At 39.6% G+C, this 15,328-nt stretch overlaps 1 long non-coding RNA gene across 1 annotated transcript in view; it reads right to left on the bottom strand.

Moving 5' to 3' along the window:
* Positions 1-10,113, bottom strand: part of LOC127697848 (uncharacterized) — a 33,219-nt gene extending 23,106 nt beyond the window's left edge. The window contains exons 1-2 of the long non-coding RNA XR_007980544.1: positions 9,803-10,113; positions 8,194-8,307 (exon numbers count right to left, since the gene is read on the bottom strand). This is a non-coding gene — a long non-coding RNA (uncharacterized LOC127697848). The remainder of the gene's footprint in view (positions 1-8,193; positions 8,308-9,802) is intronic.
* Between the last annotated feature and the right edge of the window lie 5,215 nt (positions 10,114-15,328).

Below are 15,328 nucleotides of genomic sequence, written 5' to 3'. Positions count from 1 at the left end.
TGTAATGTTTGGAGGGAGTATAAATAGGACTCTTTGAACAGGGCAGGAGACAGAGCTTGGCTTGCCTATAGAGCTAGGTGTGCAATGCTTGTGGGTCTCATGTCTTCGCTGATCTTTGGCTTTACTGAGAGAGGCACAGTCAAGAACTTTTCCTGGCATTCCTCCTGGTCCTACTTGCTGACTTGAGTTGAGGCTGAGGCCTGGCTGTTTCTGCTAGATAGTGTCACCACTGTTGCTAACCCGACTCTACCAAATTGGACTGCTATTGTATCCATGAGGTGTTTGCAAGATAATGCTACTGCTTCCTGCTAGCTTGTGAACTGAATTGCTAATTTCCCGACAACACACAAGGGAGTTGCTCCAAAGAACCTTTCTAAACAGGTCCACTTTCCCCCATATCCTTACTTTCCTACTACCTCTGATGAATGGTCAGTTAAAAGGGAGATTAAAGCATTTAAGAACCATCATTAAAAGTAGGTTTTGAGCCGGGCGGCGTCGGATTAAAGGCTGCTGCCGCCAGCACTTGGGAGGCAGAGGCAGGCGGATTTCTGAGTTCGAGGCCAGCCTGGTCTCCAGAGTGAGTTCCAGGACAGCCAGGGCTACACAGAGAAAACCTGTCTCGAAAAACCAAAAAAAAAAAAAAAATAATAATAAAATAAAAAAAAAGTAGGTTTTGAAAAAAAAATTAAAGTTATACCCTAATCCTTATTTGAATTCAAAAGTTGATCTTATCTGGTAAGAATTTTAGAGCTCACTTTAGTTCAATACCTTTCATTTAAAAAATTAACTAAAGTCTAGAGAGGGATGAACTTTAAGACAGTTAATTAGTTACAGAACACAAGTCTCTTGATACTCCAGAATTCTTTCCATTGTGCTAATTAACAGTAGTCAGTTATAGTAACTTAAAATGAAACATGCAGCAGTTCCACAGATAAATTTCCAAAGCTGAGAGACCATTTTATAAATTACAGGTAAATTACATTTTGGGGAATAAAACAATCTTAAGGCAATAAGGAATTTCCCTAGAGAAAAGCTGCTTTTGAAGCCCTTGAAATACAGGCTCATTTTAAATCCTGTTTAAGGAAGGCTTCATAAAGCTACTCACTCATGAATTATCTTTTACTTTTTAACTAGAAAATTCAATGCACTTTTCTATTAGAAATCTTGCTGGGTGATAGTAGCACATGCCTTTTGCAAGGGTTGGGGTTGGGGGTGGTATTGAGACAGGTTTTTCTCTGTATAGGCCTGGCTGTCCTGGAACTTGGTCTGTAGACCAGGCTGGCTGACACATGTCTTAATCTCAACACTTGGGAGACAGAGGCAGGCAGATACTGAATTTGAGGCTACCTTGTAACAGCTTGTTCTATAGAGCCAGGACTATAGAGAAACAAGGTCTTTTTAAAAAAAAAAAAGGAGGAGGAAGAGGAAGAATAAGAAACAGACTTGGACTATCACTATGTTTATATGCATATGTAAATCAACACTAAAATGGAAAAATCCTCATTAAGAAATCTAAGCAATTTGAACTATTTGAGATGAAAGATAAGAAAGTCCTTTGGGGTTGAACACATCAGAGTGGCACTGCTTTATAGATAGTCAGGTCAGGTAGCTGTCGTTGCTGGTAACTTGAAAATATCATTTAGACCCCAAATAGCTATTTTATTATGTGAAATTATATTTATTTCTCCTTTTTTTTTTTTTGGTTTTTTTGAGTCAGGGTTTCACTGTGTAGTTCTGGCTGTCCTGGAACTCACTCTGTAGACCAGGCTGGCCTCGAACTCAGAAATCCACCTGCCTCTGCTTCCCAAGTGCTGGGATTACAGGCGTGCGCCACCACTGCCCGGCCTTATTTCTCCTTTTTAACATTTCTTTTGCGTGCCTGTGTGTGTGTGTGTGTGTGTGTGTGTGTGTGTGTGTAAGATATATCAGATAGAAGAGAGAGAAGCTTTCCTCTGGAGAGAAAGGTTCCTATTCTGTTTTTAAAAATGCTGTCTGGCACAATAAGCAAAGGGCTTGTAAACAGTCATGAAAGGGAGCCGGGCAGCACTGCTAACTTTGGGTTTTACAGAATAGCCAATTGTGAAGGACAAGAAGTGTTTTAAACACAGAAAAGAGTCTTCTCTTTTGGGATTCAGCTGTAACTAACAGATGAGAACGACTTAGAAGTGTGGTATGGAATTAGTCTATTATCCAGCAGGCATCAGACCCACCTTTACATGCAAAGTCCATGATCCCCAGTTATGTAGTACTTTATAAAAGAATAGGCCAGATAGGTTTCAGAACACTTGAGTTGGTGTCAAGGTGGACAAGAGGTCTAATAGCAGGTAACAGGCTCCCAGTAAACATGACTGGATTTAAATAGAACAGAGTGGCTGGCTAAAAATTCGGTTCAGAAAGATAGGGAAATAATACACTTGAAGAGTGAGACATCCTGGAGAGAGATTTAATCAAGCTCAATCACATAATAATCTTTTAGTTGTCAGAATTCAGTGTAAGACAGATTCAAAAATAGCTCTGCGCATACTTTTTAAACTGGGGCATGTTTAATAGCAGGATTTGTACATAAAATGTATTACATGTAGAGGAAACTGATGCATTTTTGAATATTTAACTTTATATTATAGAAATTTATATATATTTTTTTTTACAGAAAAATAAAGATACAAAGTAGATGATCCACTTTGGATGAATTTAGAAGAAAACACAGATTTCAAAGAAAAATTCGGATTTTAGGAGGGAATGTTTTGCTGAACTTATAAAGTCACTGTCTTTTCTTTGAAAAGTCTGAAAGACAATGACAGAGAAAAGTACCATCTTTGAGAAAGACTAAATTTTGCTATTCAGTGTACAACCTCACTCAAGCCCAAGTCTCCCAGTATTGCTATAAACATTAATCATAATATATGTACTAAGGCAACTGACATATAAATATATTTTTACTAAGCTGACATAGGCAGGAGTAGGGGGAAAACCTGGATAGAAGTGCTTCATTTTGCCTAAGATCAAAATATGTGTTCTATTGAATGTTTTCGTGAATTGTTGAATCAAATTTATCTGGGATGCTAGATATGATAGAGGACATATGCCATACACCTATCAATCTTTAAATGCATTCTTACTTAATTTTCAAAATCATCTTGAAAAGCTAATTTTAAGCCAGGTGGTGGTGGTGCATTCCTGTAATCCTAGCACTCTGGGAGGCAGAGGCAGGCAAATTTCTGAGTTCGAGGCCAGCCTGATCTACAGAGTGAGTTCCCGGGCTACACAGAGAAACCCTGTCTCAACACCCCCCCCAAAAAAAACAAACCCTAATTTTAAAAATTAATCAATTAATTAAATAAGTTTAAGAAAGTTCAGAATACTGTAGTCAAACATCTAGCTAAGTAGTAGAATGGACATTTGAGTCTAAGACATTTACCACAATTTGCCAAAGCAGGAGAATAAATATTTCATAAATGAGATTAAATAATGACTACCTGGAGTAGCTCTTGAATACAGGAGCAACAGAAAATATCTAACAAAATTGGTTACCAAGGTTATATGACGTGACATGGAAAAAGTAGTCCAGAGACAGCAAATCAACAGGAATTTTTAAAAAGTATTAGAAGATAGTGCCGATTAATAGTATTATAAATTAAACAAATAAGCCAACCAAGTATTTTACACACAAAAACAATCTTATTATTTTAGGCCACGGTACAATGGAATTTGCAATAATCTAAAAGAAATTGAGAAAATATCTAAAATATGTTTCATACTTCTGCTCCTTTCCTTCTGTAGTTCAGCCTCTATCAAAATGTTAGGACATTCCTTAATGATTTCTGTAGAAGGTTCACACTGAATTCTACCTGGCAGAATATCTAAGCCATAAGCAAAAAACCCCAAGTGTAACATGTGTCCATATCCCACCATACCAACCACTGAAGCAGGAAATCTCCATTTCCATTTTTTTTGTTGGTTCTCCTTCACCATTCCATTCCCCTCCTTTTTACTGAACTTTAATAAAGGCTTTGTCAGATAATGAAAGTAGAGAGCTAGGTAAGATCCTCTAAAAGTTCAGCCTAGTAACATTTGAAATCATAACACATACACACACACACACCAGAATAAAATAGGGTAAAAACCTAAAATATCTAGAAAAAGCACTGTGACAATTAATTCATAGTATTGAAAAGTAGGAGTCACCAGAGACTATGTGGACGACTGAGGCTTTTGAGATCTGAAAGCATGAAAATGATTATTTTTATGGAATGGAAAGACATTTCATAGAAGCAGGTGTTTGTAGGGCAAGGATGGATAGAAAAAAGGTAGAGAGCATATCCTAAAGTGCTACACTAAGTAAGGAACCAGAACTTTGTTTTACAAATCATCATTTCCTAGTTGTAACTATGGAACCCTTTGAAATTTACAGTGTAAGAAATAATAGCAATAACATGTTTGAATTTTTGACTCAGTTATTTAAAATCTCAGTACTAGAGATGAATTCATCTTTTCTGTTCATCTTACATTAACAATAGACATGCAAATCCCTTCAATTTCGATGAAAACAGTGTTTTTATGGCTTTTTCAAAAAAAAAAAAACTACATATTGAGCTGGGCCGTGGTGGCGCACGCCTTTAATCCCAGCACTTGGGAGGCAGAGACAGGCGGATTTCTTGAGTTCGAGGCCAGCCTGGTCTACAAAGTGAGTTCCAGGACAGCCAGGGCTATACAGAGAAACCCTGTCTCGAAAAACCTAAAAAAACAAAAACAAAAAAACTGCATATTGGTTTAATATTAGGTGTAATGTTGCTAAGTCAGATCCGTGCATATGAGGTGCAGCATTAAGTCTTTTCCTGTACTTTGTTTTTGTTGCAGCATAGTATGAAACCCTATGTCACACAGGTGCATTGCTGTAAAAGGAAGAAGTATGTGAACAGCACGTCTTGCAATGTTTGGGTATTCTTGAATTAGGCTACTCCAAAGATCATTCAGTGTCAGTTCACTGATATTAAGATTCACTTGCGATTCAGATGTTAAATCAATCAGGCTCTCATGGTTCTGAGCTACTAATGAGGCTAATTTAACAGTTACATAAATGGATTTCTAACTCAAGTATTATCACTTGTCACAGAAAAATATTTTAAAAGAGTAGAGCATAAGCTGCATGATAGCACTACAGATATCTCTATCAACTGTAGAATTAATTTCAGTCAAAAATTCACTGTGTAGGAAAACGTTTTCTTCTTCTACAGATGAGGCCCAAAACTCCAATTTTCTTAACAATGAAGACATTTATCAAACACTGTAAACATTGTAACATTCTTTCTTTGCATTGATATAGCAACATCATTTAATTTAGTAAAAATATCAGCAAGCTGTGCAAGTCTTAGCAACCAAGATGAATTTGTTAAGAAATCAGTCAAAAAGCAGAATCCATAAAAACCAAGAGTTTGTGCTGAAGCTCAGAAAGTCTTATAAGAACTTTACCTTGAGAAAGCCACCTTACTTCTCTACTCAGAAGAAGAGCTGTGTGCTGAGCAGCCATTTCTTCACATAAAACTTTTAGTAACTGGGATTGATGTGATCGAGCTTTAATGTAACTGGTAATGTGTACTGTTTGATCTAGCACTTTTTTTTTTACAGATGGAGGCATTAATTTAACTGCTAATGCATGCCAATATAATAGTCAGTGACTACTGGTTCTTTCCAGAGCTACATGTTTTAAGGTGACAGCCTCAGCAAATTTTCCATCCATTATCCTAGAAGTATCACTGCAAACATCAACACATTTCTTCTATTCAATTTCATGTCTCTGCATAAAATTGTTGATACAGTTGAATATTTCTTCACCAGTTGTGTTACTCTGTCAAGATACACATAAGAGTAGGTCCTCCTTGATAGATTTATTAAACCTATAATGAATAAACACAAGCAGCACAGCAAGTCCTGAAACATCAGCTGAGTCATCTAGTTGCAGTGAAAACCCATCACAAAAGTTCAGTCTACAAACAAGTTCTTCAATATCAGCAGCTAGATCTTTAATTTGACGGGCCACAGTACTATTCAAGAGTTGTACTGCATCTCTTTTTTTACAATACTGTTCATCAAACATCCGCATCACTACATCTTTTGCACAAGGTTTAATATGCAATTCTCCAACAGTATGAACCTCTCCACTCAGGGCTAGTTGTAACTTACATTGTATGATGCTTCTGTAGCACTTTTACTCTCTGAATGGACAATTGAGGGTGTTGGAGGTTTTGCTTTCAGGTAAATCAAGATGCTGCTTGAAAAAGCTGATGTCTTTGTCCTTATATGCAGCCTGTTTAGTTTCTAAATGTCTTTGAAGCTTAATTAGGGGCTAAATAGCTATTGTATAAAATTTTCTTACATAGTATATAGAGTAAATAAATACAAAGGACAAATAACTTTCAGTATATTTCTTCTTCTTCTTCTTCTTCTTCTTCTTCTTCTTCTTCTTCTTCTTCTTCTTCTTCATCATGATAATCATCATAATCATCATACAAAATGTTGCTATTTTATTGGAATTGGACACAAATTTGACTCTAGAAAGCTCACTTTCTGGTGTTTTAGAAAATGAAGATTGCAGTGTTCATCTTTAGCTTGTACTCTACCAACCTTTTGACATTCTGACAAAGATATGAGTTGGTACCAAATGAGTCTACTTCTTATTTAAGATTTCCTTGTTTCAGCAAAAGATCCAAGGGTAATGAATTTGTGGCACAAAACATGGTCAATTTAGATTTAACACTGAGTATCACAAATGTTTTGAAATTGTAAAACAAGAAACAAAGATGAGAGACATCTATAGCAGCACATAAGTTAATTTGTAATGCTATCTAAGCATCCTCATGAATATAGACTATCTCTTGTTCTTTTAACAGATGATCTCTCATGCAACTTCCTGATGCTATCTGGTATGCAGATCTTTCTTAAAGATAGATTATCACATAAAAATAAAAACTATAGAAATGTGTTTAGTAGTTTTAAACTTATTCAAATCATCTTATATTAAAACTATAAAGAAAAACTATTATTGCTAGTATCAATTTTTTCTTAAAACACTCAGAGAATATTAACATTTTATAAAATTATCTGGGAACTAATAGGGTAAGAATGAGTTTGTATGTACATTTTTAAGGAAGGGATCTTTAGAAACATCTTTAAGAAACTTTCCAAGGCCGGGTGGTGGTGGCACACACCTGTAATCCCAATACTCTGGGAGGCAGAGGCAGGCGGATTTCTGAGTTCGAGGCCAGCCTGGTCTACAGAGTGAGTTCCAGGACAGCCAGGGCTATACAGGGAAACCCTGTCTAGAAAAAACTAAATCCAAAAAACCAAAAATAAATAAATAAATAAATAAATAAATAAATAAATAAATAAACCTTTCCATGGCAAGGGTTGGTAAATATTTAAGACCATACAGTAAAAATGCTTGCTTTGTTGACCATACAGGCTCTGTTGCAACTATTCAACTCTGTAGTTGTAGCATAACAACAGATGAAAGAAGGGGTGGGTGTTCCAATAAAACCTTTATGTACCAAAACAGATTTTGTGGGCTGTAATTTACCAACCTTATCTCATAGTGTATAATATCTTAGATTTCTTTTATCTTTCTGAAAACTATTGCTATTAGATGCACTCAATGTTGATAGTATATATCACAAGTCTCCTTTCAGAGCTGCAAGAATTCTAATAAATTAAAATTACACACACGCATTAAAAATACACACTGTCCAAGACAGAGAACTCTAGTGTTGTCTAAGCATTATGTGTTAACAACAAAAAAAACTATATAAAATAAACTATAGACCAAAAAGTAGACACTACTTCTCCAGACTTAAAAGTACATATAATAGATACTTACATTATTTTAATTAAGATATATTTAAAATAATGGACATTGTTGCTAGTTACTCTGCCTACTGTTGTGCCAAAAGTCAGAATCTTAAGAAAATATAAACTCACTTTAATAGATTTTTCTCTCATGTAATAAAAGTAAAACAAGGGTAATGCAAACTTAAGTCTAATGAATACTGTTTCCTAAGTTTTAAATTAAATTAAATTTGTAAAGGTATACAGATTGTTCCTGCTGATTTAAATATCACCTTGGTTAAGGACTAAGCTCTATCCTATTCTTTTAGATCTTCAGTCAGAATGGCTCTCAGGTTAACAGCTAGGAGGTAATACCTGAAAGAATGAACACTTCTTTCTGTAATCACTCTCCACCTTGATAGCTGGAACAGCAGATTCTTCAAAAGAATAAAATTAAGAGATAGGGTGGGAATGGGAGTAACCAGAAGCCTAGAATAAGAAAAGTTAAAATCAGACATAGCAATAAGTAGAACTATAAACTTCTACTATGACAATTTATCATATTTTAAATATAGTCAACACAAATGATTCTTCACTATAATGCAGCTCTTGGGATGTAAACAGAGAATGCCTAGTATGTAGTAAACATACTAATATTTTCCATTCCACTTACTGTTCTGGTAATTTCCCTGCTTTGAAATGCTTTTTTACCCATTGACATCATAGAAACATTTGGGGAGGGGGGAACAAATTGAGGTTTTTTGTTTGTTTGTTTGTTTTTTTTTTAAGTACAGCCCCATTTCAGTATCTCTAAAACTAAAAACTCAATCTAAAGTGGAATTAGATATGCAAGTGTTGCATGACATATGCGGTTACTGTAACCAATCTGTCCCCATCTAACAATTAATGCTTACTGAGTAACTCTCTTATTTTCTGTGGCCTGTTAGTACCTGTGCCCAATTCCTCATATAGGTTAATTCATCTAATTGTCAAAGAACCTGAGATTATCAATGACTTCATTTCAGAGAAAGATACAGAGAAATTGTCACCTGCTAGGTGACATTTTGTTAGTGAAGAATGAACAGAGCTCCCAAAAGTTTGACTGTGTAGCCCATGTGCCCCAACATTACGTGTGAGTTTTCTCTACGTCATCAAGCACTACAAGCATCTGGTACTAGAGGTTGGTGTGTGTGTAGAAACGATTGCTGGTGTGTTGTAACAGCCAAAGGCAGCAATCTTTAACTAGGCAGCAGTTAGAAAACCTATTCCTTAGCTGTGAACTCTCCTTCCAGCCTCGATTTAATTTAGCAAAAGGAAGCTTCATGGAGCCACTGGTTCACCATAAAATTCTGATTACCTCACTGTTGTCAAGTGGGCACCAAAAAAAAAAAAAAAAAAAAAAAAGTAGCTTCGTTTTCTTAAAAAGAGCAGCTTATTCCCTTCTCTTCAGAGGTACTGCCCACCAGCTTTGGAGGACAAAGAATCTGTTCTCCTAAGTTTCCAGTTCACTCCTGAAAGGGAACTCTAGGGTCTCCCCTTTGGGGCCCCTTGCTGCCAGGCGGTCCTAGGTGTGAACAATACCCTCGCAGAGGGTGCGCAGCGACTCATAAAGGTCAGGAAGCAGGAGGGGCTGAGCAGCTCCAACCGGGCTAAGTATTTCGACGCGGTCACTTCGCCCTGCGGCCAGCGACGGCTCTCCCTCGGGGACAGGTGTGCACTGCCCGCGGCGCACCACGCCCCGGAGGCACGCTTCCCCGAGGCCCTTGCCTCTCGCTCCAGGAAGTCGATTGTGCGGTCGACTTGAAGTCGCGTCAACACCCAACACCTTGCCACTCCATCTCCATCGGCCTACCGTCTCGGCCGCGGCGGGGCTGCAGAGCAGCGTCGCGGTCCCCAGCCGAGCACGAGACCGCCATTTTAGACAGCTCTAGGCAGCCAGCGGCCATTTCGGAGTGGCCCACTCGCCGGCGGCTCAGCTCCTCACCTTCAGCGAGGGTCTAGGGCCAGTCGACGGGGACTGGAGGGAGGAGGGAGAGATGAAAAACAAAACAGAGGGGAGGAAGATGCGGGGCGGGGTGATGCTGTCAACTCAAGGACACCGCCTAAGCCACCTCAAAGGGCTCCGACTCTGGGACGGCGCGGCCCCGTGTCTGAAGGCACACTTAGTGCTCCACTGCGGCCAGAGGCTACGGTCTGCGGGAGCGACTTCGCCGCTGTCCAATCAGCGACAGAGATTGTCCGCACCACCAATCCGCGCTGAGCAGCGAGGCGGGACTAAGGGCCCGGTTTGGTTGAGGCGCGGTGAGGCCTGCGAGCGGCTGAGCCCGCTCGGGAATAGCGGGCTGGCGGGCGGAGCGATTGCTTTCTGGGTTCCCGGTCCGTCGTGGGCTGGCGCTGGTTTAGAGAGCAGCTTCCGGGGCTCCTCCAGTTCCATGTGGCTGATGCTGTCAGACTGATGGACGCCCAGTCGGCATTTCCCTCAGCTCTGGCGCCCTGCAAGGGCTGCCGTGACAGCTGTGGATCCGGAGCGCGCGAGCCTAGCTCACGGGTCTTAGCGACTTTTCTTCTCCGAGGCGCTGCCCCGTGGCCCGGTCACTCAGTGCTCGGAAGCGGGGAGAAAAAAGCCCTCACCTTCCTCCGCGTGTGTAGTCTTAACCAGACAGGGGTTTAGGCCCTGCCAAGGTCAAGCCTGCGGTTAGGCCTCCCAGGTGGCCCAGGACGAAAGGGAAAATCTTACAACTCCTTTCTTTTTCTGAGGTTTACCTTAGAGTTCTGTTGGGTGGGCTGGCAACATTTGGGTGTTTTAAGTCATCTCCGTTCTCCCTCTTTTCCAAAAGGGCATGACCAGGCTTGAGGTCCTGTGTGTAGGGATTAAAAAGCATGTGCCACCATGCCCAGCGAAGCTTAACTCTTTTTTTTTTTTGGATTTGGTTTTTTCGAGACAGGGTTTCTCTGTGTAGCCCTGGCTGTCCTGAAACTCACTCTGTAGACCAGGCTGGTCTCCAACTCAGAAATCTGCCTGCCTCTGCCTCCCAAGTGCTGGGATTACGGGCGTGCGCCACCACTGCCCGACCAGCGAAGCCTAACTCTTAATAGTAGTTATCAGGACTGATGACAGTTGTCTAGTTTCAGTATAATTTTGGAATAAGATTTCATACACACACACACACACACACACACACACACACACACACACACACATGTATATATATAGTAAAACATATATAGGTGTGTGTGTTCCGAATGTAAACTTCACATACCTGGTCTGTGTCTTTGTAAATTGGAAACAATTCAAAAATAAGACAATGGGAAAGATAATTAATTAAATATATTAATATTTAATAAAGACTAGGATTTAACTTAGGCCCTGTACTCTGACGAGTCTATAATGTTCTTGAAACATACAGATTTTTTTCTGTAATTGCTGTGTCAAATTATAATTTATTATATATTTTTATTTATATAATTATATGTTGGTTCAGAGAAACATACAGGCAGTGTAGGACTCAGCAAATAATGATAATAGCACTGTTTGTTGAGTGCACTGTAAGAGCCAGGGGCTATTTTATATACTTTTTGTTTCGATTTTGAGACAGGGTTTCTTTGTGTAGCCTTGGCTGTCCTAGAACTATCTCTATAGACTAGGCTGGCCTTGAACTCACAGAGATCCATCTGACTCTGCCTTCCAAGTGCTGGAATTAAAGGTATCCACCATCACCACCTGGCTGTTTTATGTACTTTTTAATGTATTAACTCATTTGCTCATCAACAGTCTAAGATCAGATCTTATTTATAGGCAAGGGCATAGAGCATAGAGAAGTAAATTTTGCAAAAATGACCAAGGGATAGTCTATGTTGGCTTCCTTTCTAGTTGTGGGAACCACAGATTGTGTATTTGCTTGTGGACAAAGTTAATTTATATTAGAAGATCACAATATTATATCTATTAAGAAGGTGGGGCCTAGCTGGGCAGAGGGGTGGGGGTGAAGAAGGGGGAGGGGGGCTCACTTTTAAAAAAGAACTGAAAGCTGGGTGTGTTGGCACACAGTGCGATCCCAGCACTGGGAAGGTCAAGGAGAGAAGATTACCACACAGACTGAGAAGCGTCAGACCACTGGGTTACAAAGCGCAAGGCATTGTCTCCAAAAAACAGAGGGAGAGATAGGAAGACAATTCAGTAAAGTGCTTGCAGGGAAGAGCCAGCATGAAGCCCTGAGTTTACTTTCCAGCACCAATGCAAAAAAGAAGGTATGGTGACACATTTGTAATCTCAGAGCTCCAGGGCTCAGTGTCTTAAGAAACAAGGCAGGAGGGCTGAAGAGATAGCTCAGAGGTCACTTGTTCCGGCAGAGGACCCAGAGTTGATTGCTAGCACCCATATTGTGGCTCAGTTCCAGGGGATCCGAGAGGCACACACATGGTGTATTGTGAGTCAGTGTCCTGCTCTGGGATTTATAGTCCACCCTATCTTTCTCAGTTGCTAGATGCCCTGGAAGGGCATGATTGCCACCAGGCAGACCCTGAAAGAGTTGATAGCTAGATACCATCTTTCCCAAACAATGCAGCAAGTCCTTTCTTAAAGGAAGACTGTAGTGATACACCTCCATTTCTTATCAGAAACTATAATATTTAACAACTATTATTTCTGTGAATTCATAGTATATGTTTTCTCAGCTTTTGATGTCTATGAAACTTGTACGTGAAGGTCACTTATTTAGTGACTTCATGTATAAGATTGGTTTATTGATATTAGATTTGGAAAAGTCATATAAATGCTCCTAAAGGTCTCACTGCCTATGATATTATTATATCTGTAATAATAGTTTCAAGTGTCTAAGAAAAGTTAATTAGTTAAATATATAAATAACATTAAATATTTAAGAAATACTTAGTTAAGCTTGTGAATTAGCTCATAGCAAAGTTGAATTATCCACATTTTATGATTATAAAATTTAAAAACATACAATATTCATTAAGCTTAAAGGCCTGGGAAGTAACTGTTGTATAATTTAACATTTTGATTATCTTAATAGCCAAGCAAATCATGTCAAATTGTCAGGTTTTTAAATAGCTTATATTTACTCCTGAAACTTTCACTATTTCTTTCATATTCATTTATGTGTATTTACCCATATACATAAGCAGTGAGTTATATAAAATATATAATTTTAAATTATTTTAGGATTTTATATTCTTTTAAAGCCCTACACTGGGGGCTGGAGAGATGGCTCAGTTGTTAACCCTAACCCTAACTATCCCTTGTTCAACTGCAAACACATAAACAATAAGCTTAGCTAGGTGTGGTTTCGCTCTGAAGTCACCATTTCCTTAATTCCATTTAGTATCTTTGAACACAGGATTTAGCTCTAATCTACCTACTTCTTGGTGCCCCTTTAATATCTGAACCATACATTTTGTATTTTTCCTTTTTCAGTTTGCTATGCTTGACCAAAACACTTTATAAGAGTGAACCACAGGGCAGAGTCCATGGTAGGCTTTTTTTTTTTTTTTGAGACCTTCTTCCTCAGTGCAACCAATCTGAATCGCTTCACCCTAGTCTTGGACAGATTCTCAAGAAAAGGGCAAAAAGCAACCACATTCTTCATCAAAACATAAGAATTATTTCCAGGCAACATAGTAAAATTCTTTTCCTCTGAAACCTTTTGAGCCATGACCCCACAGCTCAAATTACCTTCAGCACAACTGTCTTCCATATTCCTACTAGAATTTCTCATTATGCCCCCACTTAAAGCATTCCATTGCTTTGCAAATCCAAAGTCCCACAATCTACATTCCTCCAAACAAAAAACATGGTCAGACCCATGACAGCAATACCCCAGTCCCTGGTACCAACTTCTGTCTTAGTTAGGGTTTCCACCATGACCAAAGCAACTCTTATAAAGACAACTAAATAGTTGTAGTGTTCACTTTAGAACATGCCTCCCCATGTGTGTGTGTGTTTAAAGATTTATTTTTAATCCATTCATATTCTGTCTCCTTCCCTTTTCCCCTTTCCTCTAAGGTGGGAAATGGGGGTGGTGGTGGAGGTGAGGGGTGTGCACAAGTGCTTGCAGAGGCCAGGAGAGGGCTTCAGAACCCCTGGAACTGGACTTTCTGGGCAATTATGAGCTGCCTGACATGAGTGCTAGGAACCAAAATTGGATCTTCTGAAGGAGCAGCAAGTGTTAACTGCTGAGCCATCTCTTAAACCCTTCTCCTGTTTTGAGGGCAGGTTTATTCTCATCAACACTCAAATCCCATGGGATAGATGAGGGGCTGTGTCTAAAAGGAAGTAATTGTAGAAAGAAAAAGTAAGTGCTATGTGAAAAAACATTTTGGGGGGAGGGAGATGCAACACACATACATCTGTTTACTCCAGATAGGGAGCCCATGGCAGACCAAAGTATAGAGACCACCAAAGTCCAATTTGGTGAACCAGTGAGTTCTACTGGTGTCACCATGGTGTTACTGGAATATGGCTGAGGGTTACTTATAGGTGCAGAAATGACTCAAAGACAGTTGCATCACCAAAGTTCACCGCAGGATGGGTGATAGTTCACAAAACTGGGGGCCTGGAGCATGCTGCACAGCCTGCAGGAACCCGAACAGCTTGGAGAGTGTCCTTTCCAGGTGCCTCAGTTGGCCTTAACTTCTTCCAGGCAGCTCAGTTGGTTTCCGTTTCTTCTGGACTGCTTGTCTGGTTTCAGAGTCTGAAGTCTTCTGGGCAGCTCAGTTTCCTTCTGTTGGAGGGGGAACTCTCAGCTTTTATTTTACACTCTGTCAGGGAGCTGCTTGATGGATTTAGTCAGTTTCGGGGACTTCCTGAAGCTATTTTGTGTTGTTTACTGGTAAGCTTCCTTGATGGAGTGTTTCAGTCTCAGAGGGAATGTACAGAACAGTGGAAGACACTAAACTTACTTTTGCTCCTCACACTTTACCAGGCAAAAAGCCCTCCATTAATAGATCACTCTGTCCATCCTTTTCTCTAGCCCCACTGTCACCATTTTAATTCTAGTCTATCTCCTAGGCAATCTCAAATTTCGATCTCTCTCTCTCTCTCTCTCTCTCTCTCTCTGTCTCTCTCTCTCTCTCTCTCTCTCTCTCTCTCTCTCTCTCTCTCTCTCTGTGTGTGTGTGTGTGTGTGTGTGTACTATGATGATTAATACTGTCAACTTGACAAAACCTAGTATTGTCCAAGAGACAAGCCTCTAGGCAAGCCTATGAGGGATTATTAGATAAGATTAATTGAGGCATTAATCTGAATGAAATGGCATCTAGCTATGGGATGGGGTCTGTGCTTCATAAAAAGAAAGCACACTGAAGAACAATGTTCATTCCTCTGTGCTTCCCTACTGGATACAATGCGACCAGGTGCCTTAGCTCCTCCCACTATAATCTCCCCAGCATGATAGATGGTACTCTTGAACTATGAGCTAAAATAAACCTTTCCTGAAGTTACTTTGGTCCTTTGGTCAGATATTTAATCACAGCAATGGAACAATATACTTTC

This window comes from Apodemus sylvaticus, chromosome 1 (genome assembly GCF_947179515.1).
Source record: "Apodemus sylvaticus chromosome 1, mApoSyl1.1, whole genome shotgun sequence".
Taxonomy (NCBI): Eukaryota; Metazoa; Chordata; class Mammalia; order Rodentia; family Muridae; genus Apodemus; species Apodemus sylvaticus.
This window is presented reverse-complemented; position numbering and strand designations above follow the sequence as displayed.